Below are 23269 nucleotides of genomic sequence, written 5' to 3'. Positions count from 1 at the left end.
TCTTGCAGATGTAGTAGTCTGAAGGAATGCCCCATTCACATAGATCTGTGGTTGTACTTTTTTCTGTTTAGTTAACTTTGTGAATAGTATTAGTTGTGTTTATTTTGATTCTATATTTTTGACAATATTCACTTATTCTATTTAATTGTGGTTGTATATTTGTGGCTGCTATTGCTGGTGTTGATGTACTTTTTCAGACTGCCACATCGTCAGCGAACTGTGAGAAGATCCCTTATTTGGATCTTTTTGAGGCATATTACTCGCGTACCTGATGAATAGGATAGGGCTAAGCACCCCTCCTTGATGGATGCCAGCTTCTGGAATAAAACATTCTGAGAAGGTCCATTCAACATTAACTCTACATATTCTGTTTTTCAGAAAGTTTGATAGCCAGTGAATAATTCCCCACGGTAGTCCCATTTCTTGCTTTCGGAATCGGAGACCGTTATGCCATACAGTGTTGATGTTATGTATCTCCAAGAATGTGGAGAGCCTCTCACTGATTATTCTCTTAAGAATTTTGCCTACACAGCTGGTCAGGTTGATATGTCGGTAGCTATTTGGGTTATTGGCTGGCTTTCCTTCTTTATGGAACATTAATACGTTTGCATGCTATCATAAAACCGGGATATAACCAGAGTGTAATGGTAAATTAAAAACTGCTGTCAGATGCTCAAATAATTTCAAAGTGTCTTTTTTAAGAAGAATGGCTTTATGCTGTCTTCTCCTGGAGATTTATTTTTAGTGTTTGTTTTGCTTCTATGAGTTCTTGTGCGAGAATTGTGCTTGTTAGCACTGTGTTTGTGTATTCGTTTGTGTTGTTCATTTGACAATTATTTAAGTCTACTGGGAAGAGTGGTTCAAATAGTTCACTGTTATTCATTATAAAGTTATTTATAATGGGTCGTTGTGTGTTTCAAACGTGTTTTAAAGTTGTTGTTTGAATGCTTCGGTTTTTTCTTTATTTGTATGTGTTGTGTTCTTGTGGTGGGTATTTTCTTGTTGCTATATCTCCATTTGTGAGTCGTTTTAAGTGCAACCAAAATCATTTCGGATCTGTTTTTCCATTTAGTTGGGAACAGAAATTGTCCCATTTTTCTTGTTTTAATAATTCTACTTCTGCTCTGATTTGATTTATTATTTTATTTATTTGTGTTTTTAATCCTGTATCTCTTGTTTCCATGAATTGTCTTTTTAACTGACGTCTAAACTTGATTAGTGTTATTAGTTTTTTGTGGTTTTATGTTTGTATTCCTTTAGTGGCTGCTGTTTGAAGTCACTTCGTGATTATCTGACAATTTAGTATTGTTGGTTTGCTACAGTTATTACACTATAATTTTCAGAAGCTAATATAAAAGCTTATTAATCGAAAACCTAGAGATATTTGACCAGGGACATTTATATATATTTGGAACATTACAAAGTGTTTAATTTTAGTGAATTAATTTCAGACGTTGATATTTTTCCGAGAAGAGTCTGAGAAAAGTCTGCTGGTAAATGACGTGAAGCCAGCCAAGAATAGAGAGCTAGCTAGTTTATCAACTCAGAATTAATTTGCTCATTGTGAACAGTCGATAAAATATTCAGTTCTAGACCAAATAGAAGACTTAATATTGTTTGTATAACTTGTATATATAAATCATTGTTTGTAATAACGTTTTTGTTTGTAACGTTTTGTTATTTCTTATGTAACCTTTGTGTAGCTATAATCTATATCTTAAAGTTATTTTAATTTGATCAACACAAATACCCTCAAATTCAATATTATTTTGTAAACTCCAAGTTATCTTATAATTTATCGTTACTGTTCTCTGATATTTCTTTAACCCTACTTATAGGTTTGAAGGACGTTGTTTGTTATGAATTTCGCGCAAAGCTACACGAGGTCTATCCATCGTATTCATTCCTAATTTATCAGCGAAAAATAAAGAGGAGACAGCTAGTCATCATCACCCACCACCAACTCTTGGGTTACTCTATTTCCAATGAATAGCAGGATTGACCCACAGTTGAAAGGGCAAATATGTTTGATTTGACGGGGATTCGAACATGCGACCCCTGGATTGCGAGTCTAGCGTCCAGTTTTGTGACTCCAAAGTTACTGTGTTTTTTTTTTATTAGAGACACCCATGAAGACTTACCTCGGAAATATGAAACAAATATTTTTTCGGGATCTTTCACCACTTCCCTTTGAATCTTAAATTATATCATCCACTAGAAACATTAGGTTCATCTGTTTTGTACTAAAACATTAAGAGTGTTTGTTACATTTCAGATAAAAATAATAATCTCCCTCTAAGTGATTATTTTGAGGAATTTACGTCTCATCATAGATCAGTAGTGGTCTCAATAACTTTGGATTCTTATGTGAAGATGGAAATTCTGTTGTAAAATTAGAAGGTTTACTCTCAAATCTATTACTAATGAGAGGTTAAATTATTTTTATTGGAGAGAAAAATCTCAGATATTTTAAATCCTTCTCAGCATTATATTACAACAGGGATCGATAGGAATATATCCTGGGATATGAAAATACTATCCATTTTCAACAAGTCATTAGCAGAAACAACTCATTATTGAGAGAGTTGTCTGAGAATGAAACATCAGAAAAGAAACTCACTTATACAGAAAGAATGATTTTGAGTATTACCTGTAGCACCAATACCTTCAGTATTTGGTAACTTCGCAGAATAAGCCACTGGTAATGTTACCAGACTTTTCAAACTGAACACACAGAATGAATGCTTCTCATTTATATAGAACTAGTACACTCACTTTATCAGCCTAAAGTTTATGAAAGATCTGTTGATATAAAAGAAGAAAATCAATTCTAAAGATAATAATTCTGCCGTACAAATACACTGAATAGTGCTACAAAATTATACAACGTTTATTTAAAGAAAGAGAGAGAGCTATTTGAATAAATGGATCGTTTGAATTTGTATTGAGGCTAATATTTTCATTCATAATATGTGAACGTTTTTTATCAGCAGCTTGCGATCATTATGTCAATAAGTTATAATCGAAAGATATTTTGAAGAAATTAAGTGTGATGATGTTTCATTGTAGAATACATAGGAATGTTAGTTTGAATATTCATTCCAGTTCTGTTAGAAACTCCCATGTCTTCCAAGTATTTGTAAATAGCCAAAAGTCTCGACTATTTCGCTGGCTACCACATGTATGATATTTGAACGTTCGAAATATGTCTAAATAAGCTCATTTTAAAAAAATGAACATTGTATTGCATAACCATTTGTTTCTTGATTGTAAATCACTGAATACTGTTAATATCATCAGTCATCTAAGGTTTAATTTTGTCTGCTGTAAAAACCAAATTAATCAGGTGTCGTAAATAATGTATTACATGAATAACATTCCACAATCCATTTGTTATGATAATTGAAATCTTGCTAGCTATATGGTGTGTAGCCTTTGTATAGATCATTAATAGTATTAAGTAAAACGCTCAGTTTAGATCAAGGAAAGGCGTCAAGATACATGTACTCCACACAAAACTATTTAATATTAATATGTTCAAGAAACTGAGTGATTATATAGGCTAATTTAGTAGATCTATCGATCTACTAAGTCTCTATAACAATCAATTTAAATATTTGGTGACGTGTTTTGATGCATTTTCTAAATAAGCATGGGCTATTCTATTTAAACGTAAGATTATAAACCTTGTAAACTTAAAACCAAATTTGAAGCAGTACTTATTAATCCTGTGTTCCAGTCTTATTTCAATGGACAAGATATTCACTTATTTACTACATATAATGAAGCAAAAGCGTCTGTAGTTAAACATTTAAATCATAACCTTAAAACCAAAATGTGGCATTATTTTACCCATCATGGAACAGAGAACTACATCACAGTATTTATAGATTTAGCCAGTTCTTATAATATTTTATAAGACCATAGTATTAAAATGGATGTTAATAACTCTACACTATAATGTTGAAAATAATCTATAAATCACAAAGGCTAAATTTCAATTTCAAATGGATGACCAAGTTCAAATTACTAGCGCAAAACGTCAACATAAGAAAGGGTGTATGCCTGAGTGAATTATTTACAATTCATAAAATACTGGAAATAAATCCCTCAATGTACAAACTGCAAGACTATCTTGGATAAAATTAGATGAAACATTTTACGAATACAAATTACAATGTATTATCAAGTCCCCAAGCAGTGTCTATACTATAAAGGATATCTTATGTAAACAAGGATGGGTAAAGACGAAATGTAAAGGATAATGTCCAAATAAGTAAATAGCTGAATCCCTAATTAGCTGAATAGCTAATGTTAATTTCAATCATTTGCCATAAAAATGTTATATATAATTGTATTACTAATTACTGTGCGAGGATTGGTTGTATGTGATGTTACTGATACTTGCCACCAATACGTCGTCAAATCATATACATCTTCCGAAATCTATTTACCTCAAGAAAGTGGATTTAGGAGAATTATAGTACCTGTGTAGTTGGCTGAAGATGGATAGTTTTCTTTCCTATCTCTGATGATCACAGTAAAATAATTTATATTAAACCACGTCATTACAAGGAAACTGAAGATTTAATTGGAATTCTAAACCAGTTAGTGAAATTACTTCATGAATCCAACAAATATTATGTATTTTGCTACGATTCATACACGAGATTGATCGTATGCATCTCTACATACTGTTAATGTATTTGGTAGACTCTGTGTTTACTCAGATATTGTGCAGCCTAGTGTTGTTGATGATGCACATATAATACTGTTATAAATCGTTCAAGTTAAAGAATATGAAAGAGACATGACAACTGAAACATTTACAGATTCTCCTTATAGACCTGTTTCTAAACAAATTTCTCATACTATTGAGATCAATATAAAAGATGACAAGGATTGGCTTATTCCATTGAACATAACAAAGTCATGATAATACTAAACTTTTGTCATCTATGATATTATGAGAGCACCTTACCATCACAAACCAACCATATATGATTAATATTGCAATTACCCAGTGAAAAATTATAGTTTATCATATTTTGCTGATAGTCAATGGCATTGAGGTCATGGATTGAATAACCTCTTCACTTCAGGTATACCTTTTCAGAAGAAAGGAACACAAGCTGTTTAGTAATGTGTAAATTTATTGTCAGGTGTCACAAAAGGAAAATATCAAAATGATGAGTAACACAAGGAACCTTGATTAGAGATATTAAACAGATAGCTCTACTTAATAACAAGAGGAAACAGAAACATTCCATATTCAAACACATTGATACCAAGAAATGAAAACATTGAGTCCAAAATATCTTGACAAGCAATGTTACACCTGCTGCCAATGAAAGTCCTGTCAGTATAGACAGACTGAGTTAGAATTAGTTTATCTCCTTCTCATGCACCCATGATCTGGGAAGACCAGTTGGTAATATATTATCCTCTATCATTAGTGACCTCTCGAAGCGCCTTCCTTTACGTGGTGAATGGATCTCCCAGAAAAAGTTTGGTAATTTTGTTTACCTCCTCTGATGCCTGAACATCCATTCACGTGTTTTACATCCGTGAAGGGAAGGTAGGTGACTGGGGTACTGCAACACACCAATTTGACTTTGAATTCTTGAAGAAAGAGACCCCATGTTTGATTGGCTGAGTCAACTGAGCACCAGTACCGGGAATCCTCCATGGGTGTTGTGGGCATTACGTCTGATGCTAGTATTTTGTTATAGTGCTCACGAAGCCCTAGCATTGATATGCATCCTAGTGCATTCCCTCACAAGACTCCATGGTGGGGAGTATCAGTGGGCATTGAATCTTTTTCGTTTTCTTATGAATCCCTCACTCCTAAATGAAAATAAAACCGTAAAACAACTAACTGGTAAGCGACCACATATCTCTGAAGAACGCTGTTCCACAATTACGATTCAAGTAGATTTTTGTGGCTCATTTTCTAATTTTACATCCGTTGAATGAGAAATCATTAAGGCAAATGTACACTTTTCTGTCCAAGAGGAATTAAAGAGGCTTGCTGGCTCTCCCAAATCAGTCAATGAATTATGTTCTGGAAACATCTTGGTTGAAACATATATACCACACCACAGTGAACTTCTCATGAAGTCAAAAGTTCTTGGGAACGTATCTATTGAGGTTACTCCCATGCCACTTTGAAGTCCTCAAGAAGAGTTATCGTAGAAAGGAATTTGAAGAATATCCCTGAGTCATAAATACTCGCTGGTTTCTCCAGCCAAGGAGTTTCTGCTGTACAACATATCATATGTAATTATGCTGCCCACCAATGTTCTAATTATAATGCTAATGACACCATTTCCACCTTCTGCTATCACTCAAGGCATGTTATCTTCACTGAACGTTATGGCCATATACTCCTAACCCTGTTATATGTTTTCAGTGTTAACAGTTTAAACATTTAAGGCATCTTGTCGTTGCTTTTGATATATGCTCATTCTGATAGTTAAGCCTACATTTGTTGTTGTCAACTGTATCCTCACTACATCTGTTGTGATGGTTCCCATCTCTATTATTTTTTATCTTGACCTATGTTGGTGGGAAAGAAAGGGGTACAATATTTATGTACTTAAAATAACATTTCTTATCCTCAGGCTTGGAAACTGTTGTCCCTTGCTCCTACCCTACTATAGTGGGAGTGCAGAAAGATATTTCTGTAACTCCAACAATTTTTCTCAGGTCATGTGAAGAGTCATTTTCCCTTTATGGAAAAAAAATGAATACACAGGTTAGCATCTACTCCTATCTCGGTCCCCACTATTATGCGAGTGTTTATTTGGGTCAATTTTCTTTGGTTCCTGTTTCTGGTAACATCTTAAATCCATCTTCTTCGACCTCAAGAGGCAGAACATTTATTCTTTCACGCCTTCAGTTACTGGAATTGCTTCTCCACCAAGTTTTCCTCCATTTAAGAAAAAAGAACCACTTTGGTACAGTGAAACTTTCGAGCTTTTTCTTCTAATTTGAATGGCATTAAAGATTTGGTCAATATCTATCAATCAGTGTATCTCTTCTTACAGGGAATGTTCCTAAAACATACTGAAGCTGTTGTCTTTTGGCAGTTTCTTCACACCTAAATAACAGGTTGTATGATGGATTAGTTCATGGAATGGTGGCATTGCTGGCTGATCACCTTGCCCTTGCCACTCAATACATCATTATATCTTCTATTTTCTTGGGTTATGCTATCACTGTTTGTTTTATTTATCTGTCATTTGGAGAGATTTATGATCAGTTAGCCCTTGGTATAACTTCAATCCTTACAACACCATCTGTAGTTTTGTCTTCCTTCCTCAGTGGGATATGCTTTTTCAGGAAAGACAGTCTGCCATTCTTCATATTGGCCTTCGTGTCCAGGCACATCTGGCTGAATTGTGTCTCTCCTTGGATGCGATTTCTGTCTCCACAGACCCGCTTATCCCACTATGGCTGGTAACCATCCTCACCTGTGACCTTTCTTTGAGTCATCTGAGAAAGGTGAATACTCCTGTTTGGAAGTACCATCTTCTCTTTGCCAAACATCTTTCAAACCATTCCTCTATTTTTGTTTACACAGATTATTCAAAATCAGGTGATTCTGTATGATCTGTTATGATTTGTTATGATTCAGTTGTTTCTCGCAGGATTTTCTCTAAAATGTCTGTGTTCAGTGCCGAGATGTATGCCATTTCTCTAACCTTGCATCATGTGTAAGTCATTCAGCACGCTGACTGTACCATTTATACCGATTCTCTTACCTATTTACTGGACCTACAATTGCTCAATGTTAGTTCTCACCTTGTTCTCGTCGACATTCAAACCCATTATTGTATACCTTCTGTTTCAATCCAGTTTCTCTGAATACCAGCTCCCGTTAATGTTCGCGGAATGAGCATGCTGACACCGCAGCTAAGCCTCTCTGTTTCAGTGCCATTATGGCTATTCTTATCCCATATAAGTTACTGGCTTCTATACAATGCTTGACTGTACCCCAGTTGGTAGTCGGCTGGGCATGAACAATATCATAACAAGCTTTACTAGATTAAACCTTCTATTTTCCTCTGGTCATAAGATTCAGAAGGATGAAGTTGTTTTGTCGAGGCTACGGACTGATCACAGTTTATAACCTATCGTTTTGTTTATCTACTTCTGACCCAACAGCGTATAGCGGTCGTCACACTCAAATCACAATGCTACACATTTTACTGTTGTGTCGTCGTTACAAATGAAAGTAGTGGTACCCTTTTAGACATGTATTTTCCAAGCGTTTATCCTTAACATTGGATAGTGTCATAGGTGATGGTAGCACTGTCTAACCTGGTTGCGATTTTAGATTTTACGTCCCGTGATGGGTTTACTATTATACACTTATTTAAATATGAATGATTGTTTCATTTAAATATTTATTTAGATGTATGTAACTTATATTGTTAAACGTGTATTGCAAAATTCCCGCTCATTCACTAATTTTATATAATTTTTTGTGTGTAGGAATCAACAATGTACTGTGTGTGTAAGTAAATCCCAGTGATCGCCAGTATTGTTGCTAGCTGAAATTTCGAAAACTTTACCTTACGACTATAAAAGGTAGTTTTGCAACACGCGGACAGACAGTTCACATCGTTGATTTATAGTATAGTTCATATACTATAAATGTCTAAAGTTATAATTGTGATTGAAACCATAGATATTTGGGTAGGAACGTTTATAGATTTCGAATATTACAAAACGTTTAACTTCAGCAGATTAACTTTGGACGTTGGTATTTCTACTGAAACATTGTACAATTTATGCTGTGAGGAACGCACGGTTGAATAACTAGCTAGCTCCCCGTTAAAGGTGAATTTTATAGAAAAAATAAAAATTTGCAGTCAAAAGAACTACTCATACTGATTAATTTTGCAGGTTCACGTTTTTATAAAAAATACGTGCTAATAAATGAAACATAGAATTTGGTGCAGAAAGAGCCCTTTCCGAGTGGCAATCCGAACGTTTTAGTTTTGACGTTTGCCGCTAGGAAAATTACTGTGGCGTAATAATTGCCAAACAAACCGCCAACGCCAGCGCGTTGAATGTAAATAAACATGGCCAATGCATACAGAGAAACAGAGGCGGAGTCTGTTTTGACTTTGTGTTCTAAACAGTGTTGAGTAGCGCCATATCAATTCAAACCAACTCTGAACGAACTTAGAACAGTGACTTTTGACACAGATCTGACAAGTTCTAGTGATGAGGATAATTCCACGAGCGAGAGGAGCGGAACTGTGAGTGATACTGATAACGCCCAGGCCGGTTGCGAGTCGATCATACCTCCAGTGGAAGAATGGTAAGCCTAAGTCATGACAACAAATATGGTCTGTATTATTTTACGTGCAATTTTAAGCATCTCGAAACCTGTCTGGTGTTTATAAATTATTGGTATCACAGACTGGGTTTTATTTGTTTATACTTTGCCGACTATGGTAACTAATACTCGGCCCTTCCACAATCATTGTTCCGGGTATTTATGACTCGTAACAAAATGAATTTCAATTATACATCATAATTCTGTCTATAAAATCAAACAAGATGTAGCAGTCTGAAAAGTTAATTTAATATTTACCATAAATGCATCATCTGAAGGCGGCCAGTTCTTCCTATTGACCATCCACACCCACTGTCACCACCTTGCCGGTTCCTTCTCCTTGCATGGAAACGAAAAGAAGCTATTGCTCGATGCCAAACCGTTTTTACAACCATGAGCAACGCAGTAAACCATGTTATCACAAAACAAGTATAAAGTAGCAATATCAAGACAAAAATAGTCTCACAAAGTATGTAATTCAAAAAAAGCTTCGATAGATTTACAAAAATACCAGCACTAAAAGGGACAAAATGCTCAGCGCGCAACAAAGCGTGTTTGGCTACTATTACGTCATAGTAAGAGAGGAACTTGAGTTTGAGAACCCGTATATTTTCCTTCATTTGTTACTCAAAACTAAAGTGTTTAAAAATATGGCAACCACACAGGAATTATACCTAACGAAAGTACAGTTTTAAGGCAATTATTAAATTTGTTGAAAATTCACCTTTAAGAGAACTGTATCAATATCAACTCAAAATTAATTCTCTCGTCATGAACCCTCGATAAGATATTCAGCTCTAGACCACATAGAAGACTCAAATTATTTGTACTTTTGTAAAACTATTGTATATATATATAGTATTATTTGTAAAAACCGTTATTATAAACTGTATTATAGTTTGTATATTAAAATCTATTTGTATTGAGAACGAAAACTGTATATCAATCTTGTTGGCAAATATAGTAAATTTTGTACTTTCCAAAATTCAATTAACTTCTAAATTTGAATGCTCATTTAATTCAGTTTCAGGCTACTACAATTTGTAATACTTAACAAAATAAGTTGCAGGCTTTTTCAAAATAAATTCTAATACGTAACAGAAGTGTGTCTTACTTTCAGCGAGGCCCGGCATGGCCAAGCGTGTTAAGACGTGCGACTAGTAATCTGAGGGTCGCGGGTTCGCATCTCCGTCGCGCCAAACATGCTCGCCCTTTCAGCCGTTATAAAGTGACGGTCAATCTCACTATTCGTTGGTAAAAGAGTAGTTCAAGAGTTGGCGGTGGATGGTGATGACTAGCTGCCTTCCCTCTAGTCTTACACTGCTAAATTAGGGACGGCTAGCGCAGATAGTCCTCGTTTAGCTTTGCGCGAAATTCAAAATAAACAGAACCATAACGTATCTAAGTAATACAGTAAACAATAGAAATTAGTGAAACACTACAATGTAAAAAAATTATTATTTCAACTTAGCGTATATTAAAAAATTAAATGTGAATTACCCAAAATGTTAGGATGTAACATAATGGTTTCTATTTTCAATTAATTAACGTGCTAAAGATGAAACAGTACAGTTTACACAGTTATATATCAAAATAATAATACAATACTGGAAATATCAAGTAACCATGAAACTATATATAACGAAACTTACAATGTATTACGTGTATTTCGGGATGATCATCTTCAACAACTCTGTGATAATAGTTAATGGAAGAATCTTCAATATGAGTATTAACATAAAAATATAATTAATTGTGTCAGAGAAATTATGAAGTATTCTAATTCAAGAGAAAAGTGTAAGAGCGATTTGAATAAAGCAAGGAGGAAAACGTTGGGATTTCTGTAGAGGCTTGAATTTTCATTCATACTCTGGGGAGTTTCTGTTATCAAGAGTTGTACTCATTACATCCGTAAGTTGGGATCTTCTCGATGGATACTGAAGGTTTGTCTTCTGTAACACTGTATATCTTACGTGTTACCTTAAGCAAAGCTGTTTTATGTAAATGGAGCAGTAATGAATGAATATAATATTTTCAAATGAGAGGTTTTCTTTTTCCTATTCTGTAACAAATAAAGATTGTGTATAAATGGAAAAAATGACGTGAATTGTTTGCTGCTTTTGTAATATATCTCAGAACGGCTGTTATGGGTATTAACACTGTTAGTGATAAGGAAAGAACAACGTTTTGACCTTCTTCAGGTTAAGAAAGAGACAATTTGAATGTGACCGTTGACGGACACACGTCTTAGGGATGAGAGTATAAAAGGGTACGGAATTATAATGGGCGTTACAGGTGGATGTTAGGCTATTGCAAATGAAAAATCAACATAATTTTCGAAAACATTTATTCTTACATACGAAAGACCGACTCACGTATACTTCAACTAAATGGCACCCCCAAAACTCACAAACCTGATTGTTCAGTACGACCCATACTGTCCACATATGATTCGTTTAATTATAATCTTGGTAAATACATAGCATGGACATTCTTCAAATATGTAACATCAGCCAGTTCATTTATCAAAGACTTTTTTAATTTCAAGTCTAATCTTAATCAACTTGATCATAAAGCCTTAATGGCCAGTTTCGATGTTATATTCCTCTTTACAGAAGTCCCAACCGATGAAGCCTGCAAGATAGTCTCAGAACTCTATAATCGAGACCCTGGCCCATCTATAGACATTCCCAGCAACCAATTAGTAACCCTCATAGAATTCACCACGATGAAGATAAACTTCATGTTCAACAACCAAAACTATATACAAACAAATCGCTTAAACATGGGCAACCCAGTATCACCAGTTCAAGCCAATATTTTATGACACAAGTTGAAACACAAGCAATTAACACAGCATTACATCCACCACTATACTGGTACAGATATGTAGATGACACGATTGCTGGATTCAAATCTACAGAACACATACTTAATTTTTGTCAATCACATTAACTCTATACATCCCAACATTAACTTCACATGTGAACAAGAAGAAAGCAATCAAATATCATTTATTAACCTCACAATTACAAGAACCGATACACAATTTAAAACAGATATCCACCGAAACTTCATCCATACTGGACTATACATTCCTTGGGATTCAGCACATGAAACAAAACAAAAACTCAACATACTAAGAAACCAAATAAACACAGCCATAAAACTATGCTCACCAGATAAAATTAACGATGAATTAGACAAAATAAAACAATAATTCATCAACATCAATAAGTTTCCTCCACAAACCGTAGAAAACATTATTCGCACACATCTAGACAGAAAGCAAAATCAACCAACAAAAGTAAATATATCCCGCGAATTAAAATTTATTAAACCATATACTGCTGCCTACCATACATTCCCGATATCAGTGAAAAATAACCAACATTTGGAAAAACTTATAACAAAACACAACATTCCAGTAAACACCAAATTCATCCAAAACCAAGTACAAAAAAAGTCCATACTATGTAAAACTACACTGACAAAAGAACACCAATATAATTTATAAAATACAATGTGATAACTGCCACGACTTCTATATGGGAGAAACAAGCAGAAATAGAAACTAGATTCAAAGAACAACAACAACAAAAAAAAAAACCACACGTTTTGAACACTGCAAATCAAATAAACACCATGACCATAGACCATGACCATGACCAGATATTAAGTAGGGAAACAAATATAAACAAACGCAAAATCAAAGACGCCCTACTTATACAGCAACTAAAACCAAAACTATAAACCAGTATAAAGGAAAACCTTTTTTATACCTCAACTAATTAATAACCTAACGTCAACCTGCAACGCTGCCTGCAATCACATACCCGGTTATACTCTAGTTCCTGAGACATGTGTTTGTCAACGGTTAAATTCACATTGTTTCTCTCTTAACATGGAGATGACTTAAGAAGGTTGAAATGTTGTTCTCTCCTTATAAATAACAGTGTTGATACCCGTAACAGTCATCATGAAACACATTTTATTTCAAGTGGGTTTCTCGTCATGAAGTTATTTTGTAATAAATATTTTGGTTGAATCTTCTGTCACTTTCCAGACCTAATATTTTACTCCCAGGGAAATAACTTTGGCTACATCTATACCCAGTAATACCTTTCGAGGTTTTGCCAGCTTAGAAAATTTATAATAGCCCTAAATTAATTTTTTCGTTCGTTTGTGTGCAGTCAAACACAAAGTTATAAAAAGGTCTCTATGTGCACTGCGCGCCACAGGTATCGAAACCCGCGTTCTAACGTTGTAAGTCCATAGACATACCACTGGATTACTGGGGAGCCCTAAAATCCATATATTAAGCAAACTACCAGAAATATTTTTTATAAACAATATAATGATTAAAAATAATAGAACATGATATATAAAATCCCCTAACCAATAGCGTTAATGAAAGTAACATAAATGAAAAAACAAAGTATATCTCAATTATAGAACACACAAGTACTACTTGTTAGTTTTACATACATTTAGTATCTGTCTATAAGCAATATTTTACACGATCCAACCTAATAACTTCTGTAACATTTGTCAATAGTTTATCTTTCAAGATACCCCGTTTACGTTGATCTAGCTTTTAACATTTGTATTTGTCTGTGGTTCTTGCAACGATTTGAATGCGACTTTTGAACACATTTATATCTATTTATATGCATGCTCTCACACAAACTTATAAATAAAACCGAGAAGTCTAGCATTAAATTTAAAACTTACGCTGTTAATCATAACCAATGTGAGCTGTGTAAACTTATAAACATTTCACGCGTGACAAACTTACCTATATATACCTAACAATATTAAAAATTAGGCTATTTATTGATAAAGTATAAATGGTGTAATGTTTAAAGGAAAATATCTGTGGTAACAGCATGCAGAGGTATTGAGATTATTCCGTCTACCAGATATAAAACAAAAATGCAAATTAATAATGAGCTAGCTGTGACGGTAAATCAATACATTTAAGGATAAAGGCTTAGCGTCTGTAGAAATTATGGGTAACTCTTAATTACAATTTAATTACTACTTTGATGTGTTAAAAAATTCTTTCAGGGTGATTACTACACTTACAACTAGCTACAGGTAGTAGGTGTTGGGACGTCGTGGATTAAAAACCAAATGCCTAACACCTAATCTATCTTCTGTGACAGAAATTTATTTATTAATTTACTTTTTTACGGATTACATATAGTAGACGGAATACTTTATATTTTATTGACAAATCCGTTGTTTTAAATGTTTTATAACTGTAGTCAGTTACTCATGAACGTTTGATAAGTTTAGTGGAAACTTGTTAGGAGTAACAGTTGAATGTCACGCTGGATATCTCGGTGTTAGTTAATATACAACTTTCCACCACTTTTGTATAGTGCTGATGTTATCGCTATATATAATTCATGTAATTTATAGTATTAGGCTTGTTTTATGAACTAATATATATATATACACACAAACTGTCCATTTAAAAAAGCATGTGTTCTATATATCTACTTATAAGTATATATATAAGTTCAATATAACTTTCCATAAGTTTCAGTGGCTGAGAACATTACTGTTTTATAGAACCTACATAACACAATACGTTAAAGTTTGTATTTCAATAAACTGTAGCTTGTTGTTTTATCTCAGTTCCGCTTTCCTTTTACGTACGGATCCTCTTGAGCAAGATATACAGTAACCAAAGAAAGAAATTCTGAATTTTGCAAACTTTCCAAACTCCTCTCAGCTACCGTTGACCTCAGATCTCGTCGTTTATATAACAAATAACAGTCCAGAAATCACTCCTGTGTCTCAGAGTGACTAACGGTGCAATACTCTCTGTAAACCATGTTTCCAGATATTGCTAATGTAACACCTGGTGGCTTTTCTGTTGCTGTATGATCCACGAGATTAGACAGATGAATGAGTGTACAACTCTAAATGTTACTCGTAACTTAAACCTTTCAATCTCATGTTGAGGCTTACATTCTGTAATTAAGTTTACATTAACTCAGTACCTTTTTAAAGACCTTATTTGTTCTGTGTACCTCAGTGGTTTTAAGCTTTATCACGAAGATGTTGTAACATAAGTACAGATCTAAGAAAATTTACCGTTACAAATACATTTGTATGTATATTTTGAATAATGTTAGCATTATTATCGATTGCAGAAGAGAGGCTGTAATGTAAATAAAATGTGATGAACGAAATAATTAGTATTTATTTACTAATCAGTTAATACTTCGGTCATAAAAATATCCGGAAGTCTGTCGATATCAAAAGTAACTTTTTTAAAAAAAGAGATATAAAAATTTCAGTCTGGTTAGAACTAATACTGTTTGTATTGCAAGATATCAGAAAAAAAGAACAACCTGGGTAAATGATAACTCAACATTTACGTTGATACAGCCAGGGTTAAACTTACAAACTGCCACGGTACCTCCAGAGCTCTTGAAATGATTAATGAACTGACGTAATAGAAGCTGTTGAGGGCCGTCAATCTAGGTGGGAATATACAGTTAAAGATCACTTTACTGACAAAACAACCACTGCTGGTAACTTTGGTGGCTGTTAAACGACAGCTAAAGAAACAGAACTGATTGGCGATGGTTACTGACGGTCTATTGATTTTCACTCTGATGCCATCTTGTTGTTCTCTTGTTAGATTAAGTGAAATTTTAGTGTGGTAACTATTCCACAACTTTATTTTTGGTGTGTTAGTGATCTTTCCAGACAAATACATTTAAGAGAGATAAGCCCAAAATCAACTAGGTATTCCTCTCTATCACTCATTAGAACGAAAATAATTTCAATTCAGGATGCTTGTTTGTTTGTTTGTTTTGAAATTTCGCACAAAGCTACTCGAGGGCTATCTGTGCTGGCCGTCCCTAAATTAGCAGTGTAAGACTAGAGGGAAGGCAGCTAGTCATCACCACCCACCGCCAACTCTTGGGCTACTCTTTTACCAACGAAAAGTGGGATTGATCTTTACATTATAACGCCCCCACGGCTGGGAGGGCGAGCATGTTTGGCGCGACTCGGACGCGAACCCGCGACCCTCAGGTTACGAAGCGCACGCCTTAACGCGCTAGGCCATGCCAGGCCCTGAATTCAGGATGCAAATCCAGAAATGGAATCAAATACATATATCTCAGTCAAAGCTAGAGAACTGGGGTTACTTTAAGGGCTATACTACATCCGATATACAAGAATGGCATAAACTACGTGCAGAACAGCTACACATAAATTTTGACAGCTTACCTGTATATGTTGAAATAAAGATAAATTTCATATTACTCATAAAAAGGTAGAAATATCAGATTGTTCTTTAAAATGTCAACAGATAAAAGCAAAAACTAATTAAAAGCTCAATTTTAATTATGTTTTTTTTATTTGTCTTGGATAGTTATACACAGGTAAACAAGGTTTACCTATACTAACTACCTGTTACTTTTAACTGATAGACTAGAGGGAAGATAGCTAGCCAGTGGCACTCACAGCTAAGTATTAGGCTACTCTAATTAGTTAGTAATGTTTGACCATTACTCTTATAATGTATCCACAGTCCCAAAGTGCGGAGCGTAAATACGAGGCAATGAACTGATGATAAAACAGCTACTCAAACTGACACGCAAAATGTCATGAAACCTATATGAAGATTAGAAAAGGGAATCTAAAAATCTCCCACTGCCAATGAATAAAAAAAACAAACTAAAAATGAAATCGAAAATAAATAATAATAATAAAATTAAACTAAAAACTACAATAGGAAATATTATGCAATAAATAAGCCATTATGAAATAAAATTTAAACACATTACAAGAGCATAAAAGAAAACTTAAGTAGAGCAAACTTTAACTCTGTTTGAATAAAAAAAACGCACTTAACCGGAAAACACATTCATAACATAAAAATAATTATAATGAATTAATAAAAACAGATTATATAAAACTGAATGCCTTACGTATATATCCGGGCTACCAATAAATAACTATGGGCATTAAGTACTGTAAAGTTTAGCTTTAACTAAACTCCAGCAAAACGCACGTAAGTTACAGTATTGATTTATTATATCTTCGCGGAACACAGGCTTAACTAGCGTTATATCTAAAGAAGTTAACCTATACGTTTCGGTTTTTGTTATTCAAATTATTTTGTATTCTTCTTGAAATTCTGTATTTAAAGAAGTACTGGCACTGTAAAGATACTAATTTGACAAGAAATGTTTCGTGAGTCTCTGCTAATATTATAATACTACATTTAATTGTAAGCAGCATAAACTTCATGAATAATGATTAATCTATTCAGAAATTATATCGAAATAAAAAATCTTGGAATAAGCATAACATCTGGAAGTAAGTTGATTGTGCAAATTAAATATTTATTTTCTAAATCAAACTAATTTAAAACAATAAGTACTCTGTTTCTTTCGTTTCAATGAGCAAAGAATCATTATATCTCTTTCAAAGGTTAAGAATCACACAATTTGCGAATATTCTGAATGCCTTAAGTGCAAGATATTCTTTTCAAAACGTCCCCCAATAGTACAGCGGTAAGTCTATGGATTTACAACGCTAAAATCAGGGGTTCGATTCCCCTCGGTGGACTCAGCAGATAGCCCGATGTGGCTTTGCTATAAAAAAACAAACAAACACAAACACTCTTTCCAAAATTTCAGCAAAAGCAATAGGTCCATCACGTTTCTTACTCAATATAATGTATATGTTCTATTAACCCTAAATATCTTTCCGTGGTAAACCACACGCTTACAGATATGACAGTTTGGAACCAAACAGAATTTATTCCTAGTCTACATTATGAAAACACATTTTGCTTTCAATATAAAGACTAGTTTAATCACAACCATCTTCACCAAACATACTGCATTATCATTTCAAGCCAAATTCATGTGCTTATAAAATTGTGTTGTTATATATTTCTACGTGTAATTCATGTCCTTACAAAATTGTGTTGTTATATAATTCACATTTGTAATTAAGTACACGTAAACTGGTAATATGGAGACAAATTTTGTAAAGCACAAATTCATCTCTATTTCAATGTCATCTATTAAATAAAGCACAAATTCATCTCTATTTCAATGCCATCTATTAAATAAAACACAAATTCATCTCTATTTCAATGTCATCTATTAAATAAAGCACAAATTCATCTCTATTTCAATGTCATCTATTAACCAATGCAACTTACTGTATACGACATCGTTGTTCTCTGGCTATCTGACATCTTTATCAGTTGATATCGCCATCAGTTGACTCTGTCTCAGTGTAGTAAAGCACATGTAAATCTTCTCATAACATCTGAAATCGTAATAAAAGAAAGAAATTAATAAAAATGTTATTTCCGGTTGCAAGCATCCTTTTCGATCACATCTTGTCAACTACAAAATATACAGATATTCACAAATTTCGGTGTAGTAAGCTCACAAGGAACCACAACAAAATCATCTTCACGAGCATAACACAATCATCAAACGAATCATTGCAATTGCCCACCAATACTTTTACCAAGAGTTCCTAGAAAAACAAACAATCAGATGAATGTTAGATATAAATGAGGCAAAACATCTAGCATAACAACACACATTTCACTTAATTTATACTATCTATATTATTTTTATGCGATGTTAGATGTAATTCCCATGTTACACTTTAGAAAGAATTGTATACAATTACCAAACCTCAGACACTATTCCATATGGTAACACAGAGTCACCAGTTTTCTCAGGAAATTTTTACCAGCAAATGTCAATCAGTATTTGTCAAGTAACTTAACACTAGTGTGTTTCAAAGTCCTTTAAACATATTAATTTTTAAACATCTCAGTCATCACTGACTGCTATAACCAACAGTATATTTCACTAGGATCAGCCTTAACTGTAATAGCTATGTAACTAGTAAGCTTAGCGTGCTTTGTATCTCAGCTGATATGTGGGACACTCACCACAAGGCACAAACCGAGATATGGATGCATATATCGGTCAGCATGTTAAATAGTAATAGTCACAATGTCATTTCAGCTATTAATACCTCAACCAACCAACTGTTCTAACTCTACAATAAATTACTACATGAAGTTCTCGATATAACCCACCACTCAGGAGCTTGGAAAACAATAAAAATATTTCCTTTTAGTCATTTCCATCCTAAATGCTAATCACTAAATCTCAACCACAACAACGAGGAAAGTTTAAGTCTCAGCCAATTGTTGGTGAAGACAGACTAATTTTCTATGATCATATCATAATTACTGGTGAAGACAGACTAATTTTCTATGATCATATCATAATTACTGGTGAAGACAGACTAATTTTCTATGATCATATCATAATTACTGGTGAAGACAGACTAATTTTCTATGATCATATCATAATTACTGGTGAAGACAGACTAATTTTCTATGATCATATCATAATTACTGGTGAAGACAGACTAATTTTCTATGATCATATCATAATTACTGGTGAAGACAGACTAATTTTCTATGATCATATCATAATTACTGGTGAAGACAGACTAATTTTCTATGATCATATCATAATTACTGGTGAAGACAGACTAATTTTCTATGATCATATCATAATTACTGGTGAAGACAGACTAATGATCATATCATAATTACTGGTGAAGACAGACTAATTTTCTATGATCATATCATAATTACTGGTGAAGACAGACTAATTTTCTATGATCATATCATAATTACTGGTGAAGACAGACTAATTTTCTATGATCATATCATAATTACTGGTGAAGACAGACTAATTTTCTATGATCATATCATAATTACTGGTGAAGACAGACTAATTTTCTATGATCATATCATAATTACTGGTGAAGACAGACTAATTTTCTATGATCATATCATAACTACTGGTGAAGACAGACTAATTTTCTATGATCATTTCCTCAAATGGCTCATCGTCAAAAGCCAGATACGCAATAGTAATCTCTTCTTCGTCATTATTTAAAACAAGTTCATACGACACAATGCTTTCATCATCAGAATCAACTTTTTCTTTCCAGTCAGATTCCCACTGTAAATAATTTTGGTAGGCCTATCCATAATCTGAGATCCAAACTTTTCAACTTGCCGACCTCAATGAACTATCTTCTGATAAGATATGGAACAGTCCCTTTAGAACTATGTTAATGTTCTTGCATACTGTAAGCACACACCATAACAGATCCTGGTACCAGGCTTCTGTCACTGCTTTTTTATAATATTTTTGGAAATGTATATCCTTTACTAATCATTTGGCAAATTGATGTGTACTAAATATTACCTAAGGTAATATATATATATATATATCTAGTTTCTCTATATAATGTCGCAAACACATCAGTACAACTGTATTGTGTACCACTGTACTTCTCACGCAAACACAAAAAGAATCAGTAAGCAAACAATGAATTGTTGTTCACGATAACTTACAGTTTGGTGGGTGTTCACAAAGTTACCAGCCATACACTTGATATTGTATTATCTATTATGCAAAACCATATAGCTGAGTATGATATTTTCAAGTGTGCATTTTCACCACACACACATAACATTAAGAGCAGTTATGCAAATGACTAACTATTGAATTGGTTTAGGTGCTAATTTGTACACTAATGAACAAAATCTGATCACTTGATAAGTCAGTATATATGGATTAATGTTCTCATTTTTTGACAGAGGAATAACTATATCTAGAATTATTCCTTCGAGATAAGAACCTACAATGACTCTTTATCAGAATTTTCCCTGATGTGGGTTTTCCTCTTGGTAACACACAATGTCTACACCAGTGTTCGAAATCTTTACGATAATTCAGCTAAAGATCATTTCTGCACATTCACAGCAACGTGTATTCACTCCCTGATAACCTCCAGTTCTTGAATTACGCAAACCCTGAAGTATCTCCTGCCTTAGGTCCCTGGAGACCACTAGCTGCATCCTAGGCATTTTACTATATTAAAATGCTTCATAATGCAGGTATATATACATGGCTCGTACTGCATTGTTTTGCTGTAGTCCATTAGTTGACAATTTCTGCAGTTGGTTAGTCTATAAAACACAAACTGTTTAATCCAGAATAGAGACAAATGTCTTCATTTGGCATACAGCATTAGTGAAATTAAGTCAGAGACCTACCTTTTCCCTCGAGATTAATTTATTACCATTCACAAGAATGAATTTGATGATAACAAGCCGATATGATGAAGCATTTTATATACATCAAGAACAAGTAAAGTTCCGGGAAAATTCAGTGCTTATTAAAAAATCAAACTCAAATTCATTTATCATTATCAGAAACAACCGTGTGATACCAAATCTATGGTCCTCTGAACTACCTGCCATAACACTATGTGAGTGCTAACTTCTAAATACACCAGAGGTCGTAGCCAGATTATGTTTTGCTAATTAAAAATAGCTTGATCAACTTCATTAATGAATCATAATTTAACAAATAAGCTTTCTAAATTTGTGCAATAACTACTCGTTAACTAGTCATAAGTTTTAAATAGTAAATACAACACAAAAACTAAAGATTCAACTTAACTAGCACTGATTTTATCAAGGGTTCATTATCGAGATCAAATTTAGGCGGTCATAGTTTAATTAATATAGTTTTATCAACATTTAATTAATGAGGTATAACTTATTTATTTATTTATTAATTAATGTAGTTTTATCAAGTGGTAATTAACAAAATGCTACTTAGCAAACTTTCCTTCTTTTAAAACGAAATATAGCTTATAGCATGTTTAAAAAATGTGTAATTGAAAGTCTTTGTTGTCTTTCAAAATTTGTAGTGCGTACTTGAGGGATTTACGTATTATATATATAAAATAATTTTAGGGTTAGTATTCACAACACACGCACACACACACACACACACATATATATATATATGAAATGCAAAGTTCAGAACGTCTTTCTTGCTAGCATTATATCATTTTTAAAGCGTAATTTTTCATCAATTTATATTATTGTCTTGAAATTGTGTATATATTTCTAAAGCTGTTATTTGTCTATTTTGAACTTTGCATTACCCGTTTTATTACTTCTGTTTGTAGCTTTACAACGTTTTATATACAAGTACGAGACAATATTGTATCTTGCATTTAAAACATACGTTTTTCAAGTTTGAAACAATTTTGACTTAATTCGTTTAGTTTCTTACGCTTCAAACGGTATGCATTCCTTTTGTGAGTAACTTTAAAAGTAAATGGTTTGAACATGTTAAAAGATACATTTAAATATACTATATTAACCTTTTAGTATTTTAGCAGCAATAGTGAACTAAAATATAATTTCACACCATTATAATGAAGATTGCTGTTGAAGATACGCAGTACAGAAACTTCTTGGCAATGTAAATTATATTACTATCTAATAGGAACGATAATTCGGATTACTAGCTCTCATGTCATAATTTAAAATACATAATATGACTGAAACGTTTTCATCATTTCTAATAGGTTTAAATACTATATATTTTCTTCTGTTTTTGCATAAATGTAATCAAACAAAACTGAAATCAGCTGCAACTATGCTCGACTCGTAATCTGAGGTTCTCGGGTTCGAAACCCTGTCACACAAAACATGTTCGCAATTTCAGCCTTGGGGGCGTGAAAATGAGACGGACAATTCCACTCTTTGTTGGTAAAAAGAGTAGCCTAAGAGTTGGCAGTGGGTGATGATGGCTAGCTGCCTTCCTTCTTGTCTTCCACTGCAAAATTAGGGACGGCTAGAGTAGATAGCTCTCGTGTAGCTTTGAGCAAAATTAGAAATATGCAAACAAGCTGCAACTGAGGTGTTTTTTTTCCTACTAAGCCAAGTAATCACCATGTTAGTTCCAAATGACATAGAATCTAAACAATGAAAATCCAGTAATTCTTGAAACTTGT

General features: G+C 33.6%; 1 long non-coding RNA gene across 1 annotated transcript in view; it reads right to left on the bottom strand.

The window, feature by feature from the left end:
- LOC143242762 (uncharacterized) overlaps positions 1 to 23269 on the bottom strand; it is a 40766-nt gene that overhangs the window by 10548 nt on the left and 6949 nt on the right. Inside the window, exon 2 of the long non-coding RNA XR_013023209.1 lies at positions 18561 to 18670. This is a non-coding gene — a long non-coding RNA (uncharacterized LOC143242762). The remainder of the gene's footprint in view (positions 1 to 18560; positions 18671 to 23269) is intronic.

The sequence above is a fragment of the Tachypleus tridentatus genome, unplaced genomic scaffold (assembly GCF_004210375.1).
Source record: "Tachypleus tridentatus isolate NWPU-2018 unplaced genomic scaffold, ASM421037v1 Hic_cluster_2, whole genome shotgun sequence".
In the NCBI taxonomy this organism is placed as follows: domain Eukaryota; kingdom Metazoa; phylum Arthropoda; class Merostomata; order Xiphosura; family Limulidae; genus Tachypleus; species Tachypleus tridentatus.
The sequence above is the reverse complement of the archived record's forward strand: the minus strand, read 5'-3'. Positions and strand labels throughout refer to the sequence as shown.